Here is an 8,595-nt window from a genome sequence, read left to right as displayed (position 1 = left end):
CTACAGAGTGGCTCCAGGAACACTTTTCTGAGTTTAATCACTTCCGATGGCCACCAAACTCCCGAGATATGAATATTATTGAGCGTATCTGGGATGCCTTGCAACGTGCTATTCAGAAGAGATCTCCACCCACTCGTACTCTTCCGGATTTATGGACAGACCTGCAGGATTCATGGTGTCAATTCCCTCCATCACTACTTCAGACATTAGTCGAGTCCATACCACGTTATTTTGCGGCACTTCTGCGTGCTCGCGCGGGCCCTACACGATATTAGGCAGGTGTACCAGTTTCTTCGGCTGTTCAGTGTAAATTGGAATTATCGGATGAGTATTTGGACCCTAGTCCTTTCGAATACTATTTGAATTACCTATTGCATCTCGCTCAGTACATCACCCACAATCACAGAACTTACACTGACGTCGTCTGCAACATATAGAATTATCCAGAATTTTGTCCTGGAATCCTTGCCTTCGTGTAGTGACACCCTCAGGCTGTGACCACAGTACAGAGCCACAAGTATGCCGCAGCACTCGCTAGCGATGCGACATGCGCCGGCGCTCCAGTGTCTGAGGTCAGCGCCTCCGGAGGAACACAATGGCGCGCCCGTGGGCGGCTGCCGCGCTGACGACCCTGCGAAGGACGGCGGCGGCGGCGGCTGCGGCGGCGGCAGTGGGCGGGCCGCTTCCTGCGTACCTGCGGCTGCTGCGGTCCCAGTCCGTAACCCTACACTCGGCTGTCGGCTGCCCCGTACACTCACGGAGCGAAGCTCACCACTCTTAGCTGGCCCATTCTCGGCATTTTTGTATCGCTCTCTCAGAAGCGCTCCTGCGGCAGACAAGAAGAAATGGGAGATTTAGTGGAGAAATTTGAAACCCAGCACAAAGCAAGAGAACACATTTCTTTTTTTTTTTCAAATAAATAGAAACCAAAAGGTTCTTAGCAATTTTTAATATGCATTGAATTTGGCTAGTTTGAAGAAACCACAGTGTGAATCAGTTTAGTTGACGCTGATTACATTTATTGGAACAACGACCTTGTCGCAGTGGTAACACCAGTTCTCGTCAGGTCGCCGAACTTGAGCGCTGTCGAGCTTGGCTGGCATTTGGATGGGTGATCATTCAGGTCTGCCGAGCGCTGTTGGCAGGCGTGGTGCAGCCAGCTCTCGTGAGGGCAATTCAGAAGCTACGGCCAGCCAAAGTGGCCGAGCGGTTCTAGGCGCTACAGTCTGGAACCGCGCGACCGCTACGGTCGCAGATTCGAATCCTGCCTCGGGAATGGATGTGTGTGATGTCCTTATGTTAGTTAGGTTTAAATAGTTCTACGTTCTAGGGGACTGATGACCTCAGAAGTTAAGTCCCATAGTGCACAGAGCCATTTGAACCGGTTTTCTTCATAAGCTACTTGACCGAGATGTAGCGGCTCTGGGTACTATAGCGGCTTTGAGTACTAAAACTGACAACAACCGGGTAAACGATGTGCTCACCATTGGCCCCTCTTTAGCCGCATCCAATGATATCTATCGGCTAAGGATGACGCGGCGGTCGGTCGGAACCGTTGGGTCTTCCGTGGCCTGTTCGGGTGTATTTTACATTTCTTAGTTAGCAGATGTAGAAGTATAAAACTGACCTCTGGTTGCAATAATTACACGTCTGTTATTTGAAACTGATAAACAATATTTTATTCAAAAGAATCTCCATTGTTATTTATATATTTCTCGCACCCTCCGGCAGGCTTAAAAAAATAGCCTTCTTTTGAAGTGAACCAATCAGCGAGCCATTTTCGTACATTTGCATACGAACTGAAGCGTTGTTCAGCTAGAGCATGGCCCAGTGTTGGAAATAGATGATAATCGGACAGAGTCAAGTCTGGAGAATAAGCCGCATGCCCTAGTATTTTCCAACTGAACGCCGCGACCATTGCCCTGACCCGCTTTGCTGCGTGGGATGAGGCGTTACCATGGAGCAATATGACTTGACTTTTTCCGTATTCTGGTCGCTTTTCACGTGTGCTCGATTTAAATCTATCATTTGCTGTTGACAGCGATCAGTGTCAACGGTTTCACCAGCCCTTAGCAGCTCATAATAGGTGGCATCCCTCTGATCCCATCAAACACAGAGCTTCTTTCCAAAACGATTTGGTCTTTGAGTGGTTATCCATGGTTTGCATGGATTCACCCATGATTTATGACGCTTATGATTCTCAAAATATATTTGGAAAAAAATGTTCAAAAGTGTGTGAAATCTTATCGGACTTAACTGATATGGTCATCAGTCCCTAAGCTTACACACACTACTTAACCTAAATTATCCTAAGGACAAACACACACACCCATGCCCGAGGGAGGATTCGAACCTCCGCCGGGACCAGCCGCAAAGTCTATGATTCCAGTGCCCGAGACCGCTCGGCTAATACCGCGGCAAATATATTTGGAAATTGGAAATTTATGGTAAGGTCTTACGGGACCAAACTGCTGAGGTCATCGGTCCCTAAGCTTACAAACTACTTACTCTAACTTAAACTAACTTACGCTACGGACGACACACGCACCCGTGCCCTGAGGAGGACTCGAACCTCCAACAGAGGAAGCCGCGCGGACCGTGACAAGGAGCCCTAGACCGCACGGCTACACCGCGCGGCTTAAAATATATCCATTTTTCATCACCTTTCACTATTCGATGGACAAATGACATTCTTTTGTATCTGTCCAGCAGCATTTCACAAGTGGTCTTCCGATTTGTTTGCTGTCTTTCATTCAGTTCGCGCGGAAGCCATGTTTTCACTTTCTGCACCTTTCCTACAACTTTCAACCGAAGAGAAACGGCTTTCTGCGTCACATTCAAGTGTTCTGCGAGTTCCTGTTGAATTTGAGTATCACCTTCATCCAATAAAGCCTGGTCTTCGAACTTTCTCGGTGGTTTCCCACGCTCGTCGTTTCTCACGTCAAAATCACCACTTTTGAATTTTTTGAACCACTCAAAACACTGTTTTCCCAAGAGAATGTTCGCCGAAAGCTTCGACGAGCTTTCGATGCGATTCTGCAGCAGTTTCCTTCAAATAATAACAGAAAACCAATGCTGTCCGCAAATCGTAGTTCGTAAGCACAAAAGTCGACATGTTTACGGGTTTGAGACAGATACCTATCTATGTAACTTGGGTTACTGCGTGTTGAGATTCGTCGTCAGCTGCTACAGGAAGCTTATGGCGCTGCAGATGCGGTCTCACGGTCCTACATTGACTTCTAGCACCATCTATAGTAATTGCGGTTTCATTCTTCTACACCTGGTACGCGCTACTGGTCATTAATTTCAGTACAAATAACTGACATCTAATTCCCCGTACACAGTATATAGTACCATGCCTTAGCACAACATTGGTAAGAACTTCGTGTTTTAGTGTTTGTTTTCATCTCCATTGAATATTATACAGAAGAGTGTTGTGTACATACAAAATACTTACTGGAAATGGTAGGTTTTTTTTTTACCTGTGTGACGAATGAATGAACGTTCCATACTACCCTTTTCTTCCCTGTTCTGTTTTGATGTCCGCACTGTATATCATACAGTTGTGCGATACACACTATTTCGTTACTATACTACAGTTCCTTAGTGACAGCTGACTGTGTGAGCATCATTATTGTGGTTCCATAGACAAACGTGCTATAGCTGTAACACTCAGACAAGCTGGCTCATCTATGATCCAAATGTCCCGTGTATGTAGGGAGAACTCAATACACCCTTCACAACAAGGACCTACCACGACGAGGTAGACCGCTCAAAACATCTAAAAGCTTCACTTCCATACATGGCTACACTCCATACAAATACTTTCAGAAACGACTTCCTCACACTTAAATCTAAACTAGATGTTAACAAATTTCTCTTCTTCAGAAACGCTTTCCTTCCCATTGCCAGTCTACATTTTATATCCTCTCTGCTTCGACCATCATCAGTTATTTTGCTCCCCAAATAGCAAAACTCCTTTACTACTTTAAATGTCTCATTTCGTAATCTAATACCTTCAACATCAACCGACTTCATTCGACTACATTCCATTATCCTCGTTTTGCTTTTGTTGTTGTTCATCTTATATTCTCCCTTCAAGACACTATCCATTCCGTTCAACTGCTCTTCCAAGTCCTTTGCTGTCTCTGACAGAATTACAATGTCATCGGCGAACCTCAAAATTTTTATTTCTTCTCCATGGATTTTAATACCTACTCCGAATCTTTCTTTTGTTTCCTTCACTGCTTGCTCAATATACAGATTGAATAACATCGGGGAGAGGCTACAACCCTGTATCACTCCCTTCCCAACCACTGCTTCCCTTTCATGCCCCTGGGGCATGATGGTGGGGGGCGTTTTATTATGATTTGAGTACTTTCTTTTTGCAGGAGATAGTTGGCGGCATTATGAAAAGAGAAGGATGTATGGAGCAGAAGCTTTACCACTGCATTCTTCAGTATCATACAGTACTATGTGGATTGCGTCTTATGGGGAAATTGTTGATATTACAATATGGTAATGACCCAACAGAGCGGTCGGCGTTCTGTAAGAAGTACGTAGCGTCAAAGGATAAACAGAAGGTTTTCAAAGATACAGTATTGCCGTCCCAAAACCCTGATTGTAGTCACATTGAAATGGTCTAAGATGAAGTGGACAGATATATCCGGAAAGTTCACTAAACAGGCAAGGAGCATCTCTGAATCTCGTTAAGGATGTGTGGCAGCATATAGATTCGCAATCATACAAAAACTTAATCCAGTGACTCGAGTTTGTGAAGCAGTCATTAAATCTAAGTGCGGATACTTTTATGAAACTAAAATGTATTTTTTTCTGTTTGTATTACATATGTTTAAGTGTATATGATTATATTTTTGAAATATTATGGTTTATTGAAAGTAATGAGCGGTACTGTAGTATCCCATAAATTTCTATGTATCCATGTCACTCAGTGAAGAAAGAAGAAGTGGACGAACATAGCTACAAGTGCATCCTAAGGCTTCACTGATTCGAAAGACGTGGAAGAAGAAGAAGGAGAACATTTTATTTTTAGATAGTATTGCCCAGCAGGTTGTGGGGGCATTGACATACAAAGTGAGTCTGAAAATTTCGGTGAATGGTATAATAAAGTAAAGGAAAAAAGAGTTACAAACGAGATACCTGTAACTGCGACACGATTCTGATTGATTGTAAGGCTGTTGGAAACTTTCAGAAAACGTTCTTATAGAATCGCTCTAAGCACCGTGATCACGCACTGTTGGATATCCGCAGCGTCTGCGTTCGTGAGTGCAAAGGGAAGCTTCATTATAATCATACTGCTCATGGCGGCTGCTTATGCACTGCGCCGGCTGTTCATATGGTAGGTTGCATGGCAGCCCCAAGAAATTAAAGAATGTTAAAAAAAATGTTCTCCATTCAAATGGTTCAATGGCTCTAAGCACTATGGGACTTGACATCTGAGGTCATTAGTCCCCTAGACTTAGAACTACTTAAACCTAACTAACCTAAGGACGTCACACACATCCATGCCCGAGGCAGGATTCGAACCTGCGACCGTAGCAGCAGCGCGGTTCCGGACTGAAGCGCCTAGAACACAGTGGCCGACAATGTTCTCCGTATTTTGAGAAGTGATCAAAGCAAGACAAAAAAGTCCATGAAACGTGATATCTGAAATATATACCTTAAGAGTAATGGTCACGATATCTTTTCTACAGTGAGAGACATCTCTTTTACTGTAGACTCTTTGCTATTAAGAGCGACGCACAGAAGGCAGTAAAGAAATCTGAACATATTACTCTGTTATTGACAATGGATCCACAGGCAGTTGAAGAAGCACTCACTGCATCAGCACCGATTTTCAATTAACGTATTGACAGGAATTATTGACGAAAGACTAACAGAAGCTAGCACACTAACAAACAGATTGACTGGTGCCAATTGCCGTCAGTTCCTATCAAACGACTTGCCTATGCTGCTACAGGATGTATCATTCAAACAATGACTGGAGATGTGGTTCATGCATGCTGGAGCACCAGCCCATTTTTTCTGAAATGTCCGAGGGCCTCACACACACACCCACACACACACACACACACACACACACACACACACACACACAGACACACTTAGTAGGCAGTGGAGTGGTCGAGAAGGTCCTGTACATTGTACAGCTTTTTCCCCCAGTCTCTTAGATTTTTGGTTTCGGGGAGCTTTGAATTCTTTGGTGAATGCAAGCACGTTAATGAAGTACAAACGCTACAGGAACACATCATCAGCGCATCAATGATCAACTCGTAGTCTTTCAGAGTATGCGCGATTCCCTAAGACATCGTACAAAAACACGCCCTATTATCAGTAGACACCATATTCAGTACTTTCTTTTGCTATGTTTCGCTAATGATGGCCGTACGTAATAACAAACAGATCATACAGGGATTGTCCAGAACACCACAGTGAAAACCAGATGAAGCATTGCACAGATGTGTTGGGTAGTGTCTCTAGTTTGATCGTCGATCGCGTCAAGACGCTCTTTTTAGTTGTGAGCGCACTGTGAGCGAGTAAAGGTGTCTTCAGCGACGACGTCTCCCGCCAAGTAGGAGGGCCCATTGAGAGGTTTCGGCTTAATGAATGCAGCCCACCTAACTCAACTGCCACGCATTTCCTTCTTGATGGTAATTCTCAGCCGTACCCTGCAGGGGCAGTGGAGACGCTCCTGCAGCCTTTTCGATGGGAAGTGTTCGATCACCCACAACACAGCCCTAATTGGCTCGTCCTCAGTATCACCTCTATTCACATGAAACGCTGGATACGAAGACAACACTTGGGCGCAGACTACGCACTATAGACCAACGTAGAGAATTATCGGAGAGCAGGGGCGGCTGCCTTCTATGACGATGGTGTTGGAAATTTGGTATAACGCACAGACAAGTGCCTAAGTCGGAGCGGCGACTATGTAGAGAATTATCGGGAAAGAGTAGCTAACTCGTGCGAATAAAATGTTTCTGAGCTTCACTGTGGTTTCCATTTAGCGACCGATCGGAACTTACTTTCTGGACAACCTTCGTATTACACTACTGGTCGTTAAAACTGCTACACCAAGAAGAAATGCAGATCATAAACGGGTATTCATTGGACAAATATATTATACTAGAACTGACATGTGATTACATTTTCAAGGAATTTGGGTGCATAGATCCTGAGAAATCAGTACCCAGAACAACCACCACTGGGCGTAATAACGGCCTTGATGCGCCTGGGCATTGAGTCAAACAGAGCTTGGATGGCGTGTACAGCTACAGCTGCCCATGCAGCTTCAACACGATACCACAGTTCATCAAGAGTAGTGACTGGCGTATTGTAAACAGAACCTAGATTCATCCGAGAAAATGACGTTTTGCCATTCGTGCACCCAGGTTCGTCGTTGAGTACACCATCGCAGGCACTCGTGTGTGTGATGCAGCGTCAAGGGTAACCGCAGCCATGGTCTCCGAGCCGATACTCCCTGCTGCTGCAAACGTCGTCGAACTGTTGGTGCAGATGGTTGTTGTCTTGCAAACGTCCCCATGTGTTGACTCAGGGATCGAGACGTGGCTGCACGGTCTGTTACAGCCATGCGGATAAGATGCCTGTCATCTCGAGTGCTAGTGATATGAGGCCGTTGGGATCCAACACGGCGTTCCATATTAGCCTCCTGAACCCACCGACTCCATATTCTGCTAACAGTCATTGGATCTCGACCAACGCTAGCAGCAATGACGCGATACAATAAACCGCAATCGCGCTACAATGCGACCTTTATCAAAGTCGGAAACGTGATGGTACGCATTTCTCCTCGTAACACGACGCCTCACAATAATGTTTCACCAGGCAAGACCGGTCAACCGCTGTTTGTGTATCAGAAATCGGTTGGATACTTTCCTCATGGCAGCACGTTGTAGGTATCGGCACCGGCGTCAACCTTGTGTGAATGCTCTGAAAAGCTAATCATTTGCATTTCACAGCATCTTCTTCCTGTCGATTACATTTCGCGTCTGCAGCACGTAACCTTGGTGGTGTAGCAATTTATATGGCCAGTAGTGTAGAAGCTCTTCTGTTTTACAGTAACAGTGTACTATGTTCTCATTCGTTTACTGCTTTCAGTAGGTCGTACGTAATAGAAAATAGAGCGTGGGAGGAGAGATATGTTTCTCTTGAGTGAAGATGGATAAATGCTCAGAGCTCTTAAGGTATGTATTATAGAGTCCATGATTATTGGACATTTTTCTTTTTTCAGTCTGTATTATCACGTCTCAAAGTGTGGAACACTTTGCACATATTGAGGTCAGAGTACTTTAAACTTAATAGCAATGATCAAATTCTGAACAAACGTAGAGGAACTTAATGCGAACACGGAGAAGATGTGTTCTGGAAATAGGATGAAATGCGAACCTGGAATTTTCGGAATGCATCTTTTACGAGTTGACTCGTACGCAGACAGTTCTTAGAGGCACGGGTGGAAGATACGAAATAGTTCAGATCCGTAGAGGCTTCCATCGTGACGGAAGGATAATAAACAACAGCCATTCCACGGGGACGAAGGCCAGCACTCAGGCTTTT

Source organism: Schistocerca piceifrons, chromosome 3 (assembly GCF_021461385.2).
Source record: "Schistocerca piceifrons isolate TAMUIC-IGC-003096 chromosome 3, iqSchPice1.1, whole genome shotgun sequence".
Lineage (NCBI taxonomy): Eukaryota > Metazoa > Arthropoda > Insecta > Orthoptera > Acrididae > Schistocerca > Schistocerca piceifrons.
The sequence above is the reverse complement of the archived record's forward strand: the minus strand, read 5'-3'. Positions refer to the sequence as shown.